A 14,000-nucleotide genomic window follows, 5' to 3' on the forward strand; every position below is an offset into this window, starting at 1 on the left:
AAATGTTGTTTACTTGTTTACATATTTAAGGACTACAAGTACAGATTTCTTACATGCATACATTGAGTAGTGGTAAAGTCTGGACTTTTAGTGTACCTATTACCTGAATAGTGAACATTTTCCTCAATGGGTAATTTTTCAACCCTCACCCCCTTTCTACTTTTCGAGTCTCCAGTGTCTGTTGTTCCACTCTGTATGTTCATATGCACTCATTGTTTGGCTCCCACTTAGGAGTGAGGATATGTGGCATTTGACTTTTGGTAGATGAGTTACTTCACTAAGGATAAAATACTCTTTATCCAGTCCTCCATAGATGGACACTTAGATTGATTCCATATCTTTGCTGTTGTGAATAGTACTGTGATAAGCATATGAGTTCAGGTGTCTTTTTGATATAATGATTTCTTTCCCATTGGGTATATACCCAGTAGCAGTATTGCTGGATTTACTAGTAGTAGTTGTATTTTTATTTTTTTTAAAGAAATCTCCATATTGTTTTCCATAAAGATTGCACTAATTTACATTTCCACCAACAGTGTATAAGCATTCCTTTTTTCTCAGAATTCTCACCAATAGTGTTTTTTTATCTTTTTTTTTTTTTAGCATAGTTGTCTATTTGAAAATCATTTTTGTCAAAGCTTAGCATGGCAGGTGGCAGCTGCAGAACTGAAGAGGATGTTTGCTCAGCAATCGATGGTACTGTGGGGTCTTCACACTTCCTCATCATGGGATCCCCACCTGACTCACTACCAGTGAAATAATTAGAGGTTGGAGGCATGGTACTTATAACTGAGGATAGGTGTATCTCATCATTGGACTCATGGGAGAACATTCCAGAATCCCCCGTCTCATGGCTGCCTTCACTATTTGCTGAATGCTCTGTATTGGGTATAACACCAAAGGGTCTTGAGAAGCTGGCTGTCTGACCTGGGGAGCTGGGAGAGTCTTCATCACTTATTAATACAGCAGTGCCTGGCTGGTAAAAGCAGACTGCTTGAGTAAACTTTTTTTGAGGCTGCTCAACTTTTATCTTCTTTGAGTCTTGGGGAAAAACCATTTTTTCTTAGAGTTGTTTTTAATTATAGGACCATAGCTATTAACAATCAGATCAGTTCCTCCCTTTGAGTCAATGAAGCTGTTTGGCGTTATCATTGGCATTAAGGATTCTTCATTTTCTACAGTTTCTTCCAGGTTCTTTCCTACCTCACTGCCACTAGCTAAAAAGCATTGGCACAAGGTAACTGTTGAGTTCCATTCTGTGCTATCTTGGAAGCAGATGATTTTCTGGCTTTACTTCAGTACATCAAGATGAGAACACAGATGAGGATGCAGGTCAAGGCTATGCCAACACCTACAGCAATGCCAGTCATCGACTTTTGGTCCAGATGGTAATAACCTGAATAAACTTTGGCATTAGCAGAATCTAAGTGCTTGGGCCTCTGATTTGATTCCGAAGTTTCCTTTGGAAGGACTGCCAGCTCCACAGAATTTGAAAAGGATCCTTCTCCCACCTCATTAGATGCTGATATCTTGACAATGTACACATTTCCTGCTACTAGGTTTTCTAGCAAAGCCATGGTTATTGCCCCTTCGTGGTGTAAAATCTGCCACTCCATTTTTTACTTTTTAATAGTAGACATTCTGACTACTGTAAGATGGTATCTCACTGTGGTTTCAATTTGCATTTCTGTTGGGAGCCAGCCTTGGAGGCCCACCTGATTGACAGGGTCCTGGTGGGCCAAAGACCCTGGGCCACAGGGTGAGCCCAGGAAGCTGAGGCCCTTCTGTCTTCCGTCTTTGCTGTTGGTACGGCTGAAGAAATTCTGTGCAGTCGTGAAAGAAGAAAATGGTATGTTTATGCAAAATACTCACAGCTAACCTGGAAATGTCATGGTTCATTTTTCCATTTCCCACTATGCTGTTTGGTCTTTTCTAACATGTGCAAGGGTTAAACTCTGAAGCACATCAAGAATGCTTTCTTTCACTCCGTTATAAGTTACTAGATATTGCTTGAGTAAAAAATGATATAAATATATTCACTCATTTCATTTAGAATCATGTAGCTTAATGTTTAGACATAGGTTTTTTAGAAACACAAGTTTATAGTAAGTTCATTATGAATTAATTATAAGTTCTAACACTTATCTAGGAGTTATGTAGGTGATTTATAACACTGTTTTCACAGACTTAGGATAAAGATTAGTCATTAAGGTTTTTACTTAATTCTATAGTTAAAATTTTAAGTAAACGTTTATAGAGTGGGTTTTCACTGAATTCATAATATACTAATTAGATACTTTTATGATAATTAACTAAATACAGAAAGCAACCTTGGGGGCCTGGGAAACATCACTAAAAGCTTCTTTTGAGTTCTCTTTAGCAATAAATACTGCAGGATAAGAGAAAAGTAACAGACACCTGGACAAGAGAGGCGATTACAAAGCTCTGAAGGTCATAGAAGCCCCAGAAGGAAAACTACTGCTACATGAAGAAATGTGCACTTGGAAACTTTCTTGAGACATTTCAAGTACTGTAATTCGGGACTTTGGACTAAAACTATCATTTTTGGCTTTATGAATAAGACTCATTGTCTGAATGTTTATAGGGTTCTTCGCTTGTTTGTTGCTAAGACCAGTAGATGATGGTAACTTTTAAAGGATATATACGTGAAGGAATTTTCTTTGTCTTGCCCCTTTACAAATGGTATAAAAGTTTTCCACTAGCCAACATTAAACGGTATCTGTTCAGGAAGCAGGTGTCCGAGTATATTATTTTCATCCTTCGCCTATCTGTCTCTCCTTCAGGAAACTTCACGATCTGGCAAGGGCTGGACCCCCGCACATTTCTCTGATGATTAGTAATATTGAGCACCTTCTTTTTTTTTGAGTTGGAGTCTCACCGTTTTGCCTGTACTGGAGTGCAGTGGCCGCTCCCGGCCACCGCAACCTTGACCTGCTGGGCTCCAGCGATCCTTCCGCCTCAGCCTTCCAAGTAGCTGGAACCACAGGCGTGCGCCACTACGTCCAGCTAATTTTTGATTTATTGTAGAGACGAGGTCTGGCCAAGTTGCCTGGGCTGGTCTTGAGCCCGTGGGCTCAGGCAATTCACTCGCCTTGGCCTCCCAAAGCACTGGGATTGCAAATTGAGCCACCGAGCCAGGCCCTGAGCACCTTTTTATATGTTTGCTGATCATATGTGTATTGCATCCCTGGGACAAATTCTTGCATACCTAGGATAAATTCCACCTGATCATGATGTATTATCTTTTTGATGTGCTGTTGCATTTTATTTGCAAGTATTTTGTTAAGGGTTTTTTTGTTGTTGTGTCCTTGTCTGGTTTTGGTATCATGGTGAAACTAGCCTCAGAGAACAAGTTAGGGAGAATTTCTTCCTTCTCAACTTTCTGGAATAGCTTCAAGGAGGATTGGTATTGGTTCTTTTTGTGTTTCATAGAATTCTGCTGTGAATCGATTTGGTCCTGGGTTTTCTTTAATTGTGAGTTTTTTTTAATTATTGAGTTAACCTCGCTGTTTATTGGTCTGTTTGATAGTTTTTGTTTTTGTTTCTTTCTGGTTCAATCTTATGATGTTGTATGTTTCTGGGAATTTATCCATTTCCTCTGGGTTTTCTAGTTTGTGATTGTAAAGTTGTTCATAATAGTCTCTGATTATATTTTGATCTGTTGTATATCTGTGGTAATAGTTGCAATGTCTTTTTCATTTCTGATTGTGTTTATTTTAATATTCTTTCTTCTTTTCTTGATTAATCTAGCTAATGTTATATACATTTTGTTTATCTTTTTCAAGAACTACATTTTTGTGTCACTGATTCTTTGTAATTTTTTATTCTGTATTTCACTAAGTTATGCTCTGATTATTATTATTTTTTTTTTTGAGTTGGAGTCTCACTCTGTCACCCAGACTGGAGTGCAGTGGCACACTCCTGGCCACCACGGCCTTGACCTGCTGGACTCTGGAGATCCTTCCGCCTCAGTTTTCCCAGTAGCTAGAACTACAGGTGCATGCTACCACACCTGGCTAATTTTTGATTTATTGTAGAGACAAGGTCTCACCAAGTTGCCCAGGCGGGTCTCAAACCTGCGTGCTAGGCAATCTACTTGTCTTGGCCTCCCAAAGTGCTGGCATTACAGGCTAGCCACCGAGCTTGGCCATGCTCTGACTTTTAAAAAATTTTTCTTCTGTTAACTTTGGGTTTGATTTGTTCTTGTTTTTGTAGTTCCTTGAAGTACATTAGGTTATTAATTTTTTATCTTTCTGCTTTTTTGATGTAGGCATTTAATGTTGTAAAACTCCCTCTTGGCACTGATTTTGCTGTATCTTCCAGATATTGAGATGTTGTGTTTTCATGCTCATTTGTTTAAAAATAAATAAAATTCCCACCTTGATTTCTTCATTGACCAGTGTTTGTTCAGGAGCATGCTGTTTAATTTCCTTGTATTTGTATAGTTTCCAAAGTTTCTTTTTTATTGATTTATAGCTTTAACTGTGGTCTGAGAAGATATTTGAGATGAATTTGATTTTTAAAATGTGTTAAGACTTGTTTTGTAGCCTAACCACATGGTACATTTTGGATAATGTTTCTTGTGATGATAAAAATAATGTATAATCTGTAATTGCTCAGTAGAACGCTCTGTAAATTTTCTGTTAAATCCATTTGTTGTAAAATCTAATTTAAGTATAATGTTTATTTGTTAATTTTCTAATTCAGGGTATATATTAATCATCAATTTTTATAGAAAATTATGATTAAACTTCACAAATATATGTACCTTTCTGTCCTAAAGATCCTCTACAGGTCACATCATGAATAATAACCCTTACTGTTTAAAAATTATTTCTGATATGTAATTTAAAATCAGCTTTCTTTAATTTGCCATAACTCTCAGCTGATTTATCATTCAAGATGTTGAACTGATCCTTTTTCTTTATTTTATGCTCTATGTAATAAACAAATGTTTAATTTTATAGATTAACTTTGTAATTCTTTTGCAGTAAATAGGAGTTTTTAGTGCATCATATTTATTTATGAATCAATTATATACAAGTGTTAGAATCTAAAAGAAAGCAGCTCTTAAAAGAGTAACATATAGTCTCCTTTTACATGTATTCAGACATATTTGCATTTTCTGATAAGTCCTTATTTTACTAATGGGGTTATTGCTTCTTATTTGGACAATACCCTGTTTACAGTTGCAGAAAACACTTCCACGATGTGAGTCTTGCTCAACATCAAAATTTGGAACGTCTTTGTTTCTGATGGGTGGTATGGGAGGATTCCAGAGACCATGGCTCACTATTTAAAATTTGGAGAAAGGGAAATAGTGTAATGCATAAAAAAGTGTTGGAGAAGTGAGAAGGGTCTGCAAGAATGCACAAAGACTCAGAATTCTTCTTCGTGACACCTCAATATTATAGATGCTTTGTATAACCTTGCCCAGCATAGCTCCATGTATAACAAAGAGAAAAGTAGAAGGAAAGGGGCAGAAAAGAGGTAGGACATATGGCAACACTGCAGAGACACCAATACAAGCAACTGCAGGTAAGAGTGGAGAGAGAGCATATGCTGCAGGACCAGTGGCCACACTAGGAAGGGTTGGGTGTGGAATTTACTTCACTCCATAACCTCCATCCTAAACTCAGCCCCAATCACCCAAAACATTTATTTTAAAACATGTGAATTTCCAGTCCTGCAAAGGAGTCACAAATATTTGTTAGTGGGATCATCTGACATAGCAATGAAATAGTATGGCCCATTAGCAAGATTATTTGGAGAGAAAAACTCTTAGAAGACAATTTATAATTATTTCTAAAGTTAATATCCTCTTTTTGATGCGACTGGTGCAACTGATTCATATTTAAATGATCAGACATTAAAACCAGTCACTACCAGAGTCATTTTCTCTTGCTGTTTACTCATCAAGATTCCTGAAGTAATTTATTATCTTGGCAGCATCATAGCTTTGAGGGGAAAATAACTACAGTGAAGTTATGTTTTTGCTTAGCATATTCCACACGTTCTCCCTATTCATAAAATAAAAACAATACAATAAATAATACTTTTCTTGGCAGTGCTTGAGCAGTAATTCTTCACACAATTTCACACTTTTACAGATAACAAATGCTTAAAATTGACCATGAAATGTTAATGACACTGCTGGGTACAATGGCTCACCCCTGTAATCCCAGCAATTTTGGAGGTGGAGGAGACAGGATTGCCTGAGTCGGGGGGGTTTGAGACCAACCTGGACAACTTGCAAGACCTCATCTCTACAATAAACCAAAAAGTTAGCTGGGCATGTTAACTCAGCTTTCCAAGTAGCCTGTGGTTCCAGCTACTTGGAAAGTTGAGGTGCATGCCACTGCACTCCAGCTTGGGCAACAAGAGTGAGACTCTGACTCAGGGGGGGAAAAATGAAAGTTAATAAGGCTTAAAAGTTATCTGTTTCAAATTGGTTTAATTTTCTTCAAAGAAATATAAAAACCAATGGGCCCACTACAATAGCTTTCTATATTGTCTGCCAGATAGCCAACTGCCCATCTGGACTTTTGATGATTGAGTGGCTACCCATAGGACACCAAATTGGCTGCTCTATAAGATTATATTATTATCCCACCTCCACAGTTTTACTTATTTTGTTTCCTCATTTGAGATACCCTACCTTCTCTTTTCTTCTTATTGAAATGACAATGGATGCTGGCAAGGATGCGGAGAAAAAGGAATGCTTCTACACTGCTGGTGGGAATGCAAACTAGTGCGAGCTCTTTTGGAGACAGTATGGCGATTTCTGCAAGAACTAGAAATTGACTTTCCTTATGACCCAGCAATCCCCCTATTGAGAATATACCCAGAGGAACTCAAATCATTCTACAAAAAAAGATACCTGCATACACATGCTTGTTGCAGCTCTGTTTACAATAGTAAAAACATGGAACCAGCCATGGTGCCCATTGAAGCTGGGCTGGATTTTAAAATGTGGTCTATATCACAATATGCACAATGGAATATTATGCAGCCATAAAGAAAGACAAACATATGGACTTTGCAGCAACTAGGATGGATTTAGAGTCGATCATACTCAGTGATCTATCACAGAAACAAAGAACAGAGTGCCATATGTTCTCACTCATACATGGACCTTGAACAATCATCATAATACTATAAGAAAGGGATTGGCAGTAGTGGGAAAGTGCCAGGGGAGGGGGGTGGGAATGGCAGTTGAGGGAAACTGCTAGGAGAGGGAGGGGCACACCTCATCAACAAGGGTACATGCATAATGAACATTTGTATACCTAACCCTGATTATATCCTACATCTTTAAAAGAAAAAAAAAAATCTTAGCCATTCTTTAAGACCCAAGACTCACTTTTCTTCCTGAAATCTTGGTTAATCTAGTTGCTATTAAATTCTTATATCCATAAATTCCTATAGCAACAATAACTTGGTGACTGATGCATATCCAGTGAACAAACATTGTTATCTATTAAGTTCCAGACATTATGGAATGGGAAAATGAGGATTTTAAGAAAATACATGAATGCTATCCTTCAGGAGCTTGTTCCAGATCTATACATTTTGTCTTCTTATCCAATTGGAAACTTTTTAGGAAAAGGAATTATATTTATATCTAATCCTAATAGGACACTTAAACCCAACTCCAAACTTCTAATACAGAGATGAGAACACACCTATACACCAATAATTTAAAAATAGATTTCCTAATTATACAAAGTGTTAAAAAAAAATACTTTACCATAAATTCCATTAAAATTATTGGGTGCCATTTTTATAGCTTCTAGCTATTGATAATCACAAATATTTGCTAGTGAGTTGATCTGACATAGCACTGAAATAGTATGGCCCGTTAACAAGATTATTTGAAGAGAAAACTTTATATTTTCTATGTTGCTCTCAATAAGTCACTATGTCCCTTCTATCTCTGGTGCACTATATAATATTTTATATTGTATTTATGATTAGGTTTAGTGATGAAAAGTGCAAATTCTGTTTCCAGATGGCCTGAATTTGAATTCTAAAATCTTACATATAAGACCTTGTTTTAATTTCCTCATCTATAAAATGGCGATAAATATATGTAATTTATAAAATGGTTGTAAAGATTAAATGAATTCACAAATGTAAAACATTTAGAAGATTACCTGTCACATATTAAATGCCTAGGAATCTCTACCTGTGATGATTATTATTACTCATGGTATTATCTTTTTTCTTTTTTTGAGTTGGAGTCTCACTCTGTCACCCAGACTGGAGTGCAGTGGCTGCTCCGGTGATCCTTCCGCCTCAGCCTTCCAAGTAGCTGGAACTACAGGCGTGCACTACCATGCCTGACTAATTTTTTGATTTATTGTAGAGATGAAGTCTCGCCAAGTTGCCCAGGTAGGTCTCGAACCGCGGGCTCGGGCAATCCACTCACCTCAGTCTCCCAAAGCGCAGGATTACAGGCTGAGCCACCGAACCCGGCTACTCATGGTATTATCAAGTAGTAGTAGTCAGGTGTTGCTATTCCACTTTTATTGATGAAACACTTGAGCGAGAAAGAAAATAGTTGCTATATTCTGAAAGCAGTGAAAATAATCTCTAAAGGCAGAGTATGAACTACTTAAATCCACTGGGTTTGGAATAAGCACTGAGCTGTCCTGTCCTCTTCCATTAAACAGTTGACTTTTAGGTTTAGTACAACATAGTATTTGATGTTGCAAGACTGCCTGAAAAGGATGAATAAGACATCACCTCTTTTCCCAAGTGGTTAACTGAGTTCTGCTGTCTAGTGTGGCACTATTGTCCTCCAACTCTGCTACTATAATAGATGTTGATGGAATTTTTCTTAACCAAATTATAAGAACGCACACTCTTAATTTTGGTGTACATGGCATTTTCTAAAGGAATAATGAGAAATGAATGAATAATTGAGTTTGCTGGTAGAGATGGTATACCTGAATAATGCATCGGTCCGAACTCTTAGTAGTATGTGATAGAATCCATTTCAGCGAGTGTAAACAGGAGAGGATTTATAAAAGTGTAGGTAGCTCTAAGAATTTTACTGAAGGCCAGGAAAGTGTATAGCTCCATGGTCAAGAAAAAAGAATACCTGGGAGAAATGCTCAACCATAATACAGAACTGTTCTGGTAGGGACCCCTTTGCTACCCTCTCACACACTTCAGCACCTATGAATAAACCTATGAATAAAATAAAAATGTAATCATTTTATTACGTGGAAGCAAAAGAGGAGAAATATATAAATAACAGACTAAAAAAGAAAGCATGGTTAGTCACTGCAGTGTTCTCTTTTCTGCAACTGGTCATAATGCCCTACGCAGTATTTGTAACTTTTCCCTCACACTCTATTTCATGTTCTTTACCCTCAGTCAGAAACTCAGCTGGTTTAGGTTCTCTGGTGGCATGATCCAGCCTTTCTTATAGAAAGGTGTGTGTCTTGGTAGTTTCTGTAATGCTTTGTCTTTGGTCTATGGAAGAAAAAAAAAAGACAGCACCTTAAATTGCTTCATGGTACATTACATCTGTACAGTGTTACTGTTGTCTCTATTAACTTTACCACTGGGCACAGCAGTAGCAGAGGGAAACTCAGAGGATGTCCTGCGATTGTCTTTTGTTCCCTCCCTGATGCTCATGCAGTAAAATGATATCCCTTTGGTAATCAACATCCTTATCTCTAACCAATTCTCTCTCTCTCTCTCTCTCTCTCTCTCTCTCTCTCTCTCTCTCTCTCTTTCTCTCTCTCTCTTTTGGTTTGGTCATAAAAATCTTTAAATGACTATGTGTCATCACCAATTTCCATTTCAATGTATCCCATGATGAAAATACTCCTCCTTGAATACTAAAACACTTAATCAAATACAGTCAACACTGTAGGGAAGTCAAGTGGAAATTTTGAGCAAGTAGTTACTATAATAGTAAGGGGTGCCATCTCACTTCTACCTCCTTGGTTTCTGGATGCTTTGTGTTTGGTCTATGGAAGAAAAAAAAAAAAGACAGCACCTTAAATTGCTTCAGGGTTCACAACAAAGAACACATTCTCTCAAAGAGCATCCAGTGGTGGGCTCGCACAAGTTTAAGAATTAACTCAGAAAAATGTAAAGTCCCTAATGTGTAACATTTGCTTATTTTGGGGGTGTAAATGCTTGCATCATGTCTGACATTATTATAAACACAGAACCAAGAAAAAATACGCAGAGTAGCACACCATTTTATAGTATTTCTATGATAAAGACACAATAAGCATAAAAAAAATCTCAAGAACACAGGTAATAACAAAATTCAGTAAAATCATATATTGGAATAAGTTTTGAGTACTAATTGTACTCAAAACAGTGTCTTTAATATAATTTATTTAATTTTAAGTTTATATAGTTTAATTTTAAATAACGGTTGCATTTAAAAAATGGCTTATAAGATGGGGCTAATAACAGTATCTATCTCGCATATAGTTTTTGTGACATCAGTAAGAGTATACAAAGATCTGATTTATAGATCCTCTAGCTTAAAAAATGCTGGCTAATCTTTTACAAATCATCACAGCCAGAATTCTTTATGACTTTTTAGAAGAGTTTGTTTTTTAATCCCTGCATAATAAGGACATTATTACTTTAAAACATCTGGTTAATTATATACAGGGCATATTTTTCTGTTTGGAAAATAAATGGATCGCAAACATGTATTATGCCGATGTTATCAACATGATAGCAAGAAAAAGTTTTGTGAAACTTGTGGAGAAGTGAGCCTGCTGTGGGTTTATAATGGTCTCTCCCAAATCCACCCACATATTCATTCATTGAAACTAAAAGTTCTGAACAATTCTTAATTTTACTGCTGAGAAGAGTACCTTCTTGCTGGTAGTTAGAATTGGATTAATTATTTTTGGAAAATTTTAGAATATTCACTCAATCCCTAGGAGATAATTGATTTAAAAATAAAATTTCTATGGGATTTTTCAGCAATAAATTCCAAAGTATCAGTCTCTTCTGTGTCTTTTACCCTGTATTCTCAGCACTCAATATAGTATTTGTTAGGTAAAAGGAACTCAATAAATGTTGCTTGAATAAATAAATAGATTACTCAGACTTTTGTTGTTTTTACTCAAAATCCTATGATCCTGTAGTCCTACGTATATAATCAGGACTCAGTTGATTTTATTTCAAACAGTTGAGGCAATTACAACTCAGAAAGAAGATATAGCTTCTCATGTCAACAAAATATAGCAGATCCCTGCACAAATAAGTTAGCAACAAAAAGTACCCATTAGATTAGTCAGATAATTCAATTTCTAGATCAATGAACTGTTTTCTCTGTACATGAAGATAAATTCAACTACATATAATGATTTTTAAAAGCTAATGATAGAAAATATGTAAGCATCATTTAAGTTTATATAGTACAGCAAAAGCAGACTTCAGCAGCCGTCATGACAAGATGTGTAGTAATTTTGTCCACATATGCCCTTTTCAAATATCAATGGTAAGAACTTGAACCATTAGTCTAAAAGTTAAAAAAAATTAAAAGTCTTCCATTGGGGGTTGCTGTTATTCAGGTTCAAAATGTTAAGCAACAGTTACAGAAGTCCTTTTCATGGAGTGGAAGCAGGAAAATAGAATTGGGCACCAACTCCAAGCAGGAAACAGGTCACCAGCACAGAGGAGACTTAGAGGCAAAAGACTCCCTACACTTGTTCGTTGGTTGGTTCTTTCTCAGCCTGAAGGGGCTCTCAAATCAACCCTAGCTTTTTCAACAAGATTTCAGAACACTGGTGTAAGGAGGCCTGATAAAATGACAGTGGAGATAAAGGCATGTAGTTGGAGCCTCACCTTTTTCTCAAAAGCAATTGACAGAAGACATCAAGATTCTTGCCAAGTGGTCCTTTCCTTTGCAATTGAACCATTCCAGTGATGATACGTCTATCCAGGAGAGTCTATTGCACATTATGGATAACTCTGCTTGCTAGACCATATTCTCTTACCATGATGTACCATGTATCTTTCCTTGGTTCTATCCATTTGTCCTAAGTTTTGAGATTGGAGGGTCAGTGTTGTTCCTCTACAAAAAATCCGAAAACAGTGATTATACCCATCTTTCTCGAATTTTTCTTCTCCAGGCTAAATATATCTCCTGTCTTTTCAATGGCTTCTCATATAGTGTGGTTTCAAGTTGTGGTCGGCTGATATGCTTGAAGTAGCCACCACTTTTTTATTTTAATAGCTTCTCCCCCACTCCTCATCTTGTACTACTCTCACCTCGTATAATTACCTGGGTGTTCAATGCTTCTTGTCTCAAATTAGGGAAGTGACAATAGAAAGCAGGGACACATGGCTCTCTTCCTGGCTTTTAAGCCTCAAAAGCATAAGCCCTAAGATGAGCAAAAGCGATTCATGGCATAGAAAACATGGTGAATAAGACAATGACTTTCTCATTCCAAAACCCAAGCTAGAAAAGCATTCCCAGGATTCGAGTTGAGGAATAGTGAGGAGTTAGTAAGGGGAGAAGGACAAGGCAATAGGCTTAGAAGGAAGGAGATGTATTACAGAAACTACATACATACAAGAAAAGTCAGTATCCTCAGACTACCCAGTCAACAAGCACCCTTCATCAGTTATGACAGAAGCCCTGTGGGAAAGTAGTATACATCTGCAGACTACGCTTTTCTCAAGTGAGTAAGCCATTGGCGGTCAAAAGAGTGTAAAACTTGGCAATTGTTCTTCTGCTCAGTGGCTGGGAAGACCTCTTCTTCAATAGCAGAGGTACTTTGATCAACTGAGGAACATTACCAGTGCTCATTATCTCCCTTTCTCATGAGAACACTCTCCTTTAATGTCCTGGTCATGTGCAAGGTCACTGAAGAACACATAGAGAGGAAATAGTGAACACATAGTGTATTAGTCAGGGTTCTTCAGAGAAACAGTGCAAATAGGATGTGTATATTTATAAGCTGAGATTTATTAAGGTGCATGCAATTATGGAGGCTGAGGATTCCTTATTTGCAAGAGATTCATGAAAGCCAGTGGTGGGAATTCTGGAGGAAAATGGTGGCAGAGTCAATTGGACTATGTGAGTCCCAGTGTGAGTAAGTGAGTGTATGGACAATTTGGAATACATGCCAGTAAGTAAGTGGGCATGTGAGTGGCTGACTGAGTGGCAACTCAGAAGCAAGTGGCTAGGGCTATCCTGGTGAAGCAGCTTGTGCCACAACTGCTCTGCTTGGACCCTAGTGTTTCCCTAGGTGCAGAAACCAAGTGCCGTTTTTTAAAAATCAGCAAAGCCCTTTCCAGGAAGAAGCTGCCCAGAGTGACTACTGGCTCTAGGCCCTGCCTCTCCACCACTGCACCTGGCTGGATATTGGCTGCAAGGGCTGTGGAGGGAGCACAGTAAGGGAGTCAGAGACAGAGCCCCACTGGAGAAGATGAAACAGGCACCATGCCACCATCTTGAAAACTGGGTAGGGAAGTGCACCGGCTTGCTCACCATGGAGTGACAGACCCAGTCTCTGTGACTGCCAGGTTAATTTCTCAGGGACTGATGGTGACTCAGAGGGAATATCCCAAAAGCACAAATTCCAGAGGTAAAGGATGAGTGCTGAGTCTCAGGTGCCCACATCCTACCCTGATCCAGTCACAGGGCAAAGGGTACAACCATAAAATAACAAGTAAGACCCACTTAAGAGATAAGTGGTAAGTCTTGGGCTGACCCAGTCCCCCCTTTCCCAGCAATCCTCTGAACATCAGACTCATACAGCTGGGGCATGACTGAGAGGGACAAACCCAGGTGGGGCCTGGATATCAACCATGATAGTACCCTACTCCAAGATAAGCCTGGATGGGATGCCCCCTGCTGCCTCCAGTATGTGGTGAAAAGACAATTCCACACCTCCCAGCTACCCCACTGCAGGAGTTCCCCCTGACCATATGAGAGTGGAAGGGGAGGGCTGAAGCCCCACCCACTCCCATAACCTCTT

The 14,000-nt window shown here is 38.1% G+C and overlaps 1 pseudogene; it reads right to left on the reverse strand.

Annotated features, from left to right (window-relative positions):
- Nucleotides 1–583: 583 nt before the first annotated feature.
- On the reverse strand, nucleotides 584–1,616 carry LOC103260899 (annotated as a pseudogene).
- Between the last annotated feature and the right edge of the window lie 12,384 nt (nucleotides 1,617–14,000).

This window comes from Carlito syrichta, unplaced genomic scaffold (genome assembly GCF_000164805.1).
Source record: "Carlito syrichta isolate Samal-C Ts95f unplaced genomic scaffold, Tarsius_syrichta-2.0.1 Scaffold303385, whole genome shotgun sequence".
NCBI lineage: Eukaryota > Metazoa > Chordata > Mammalia > Primates > Tarsiidae > Carlito > Carlito syrichta.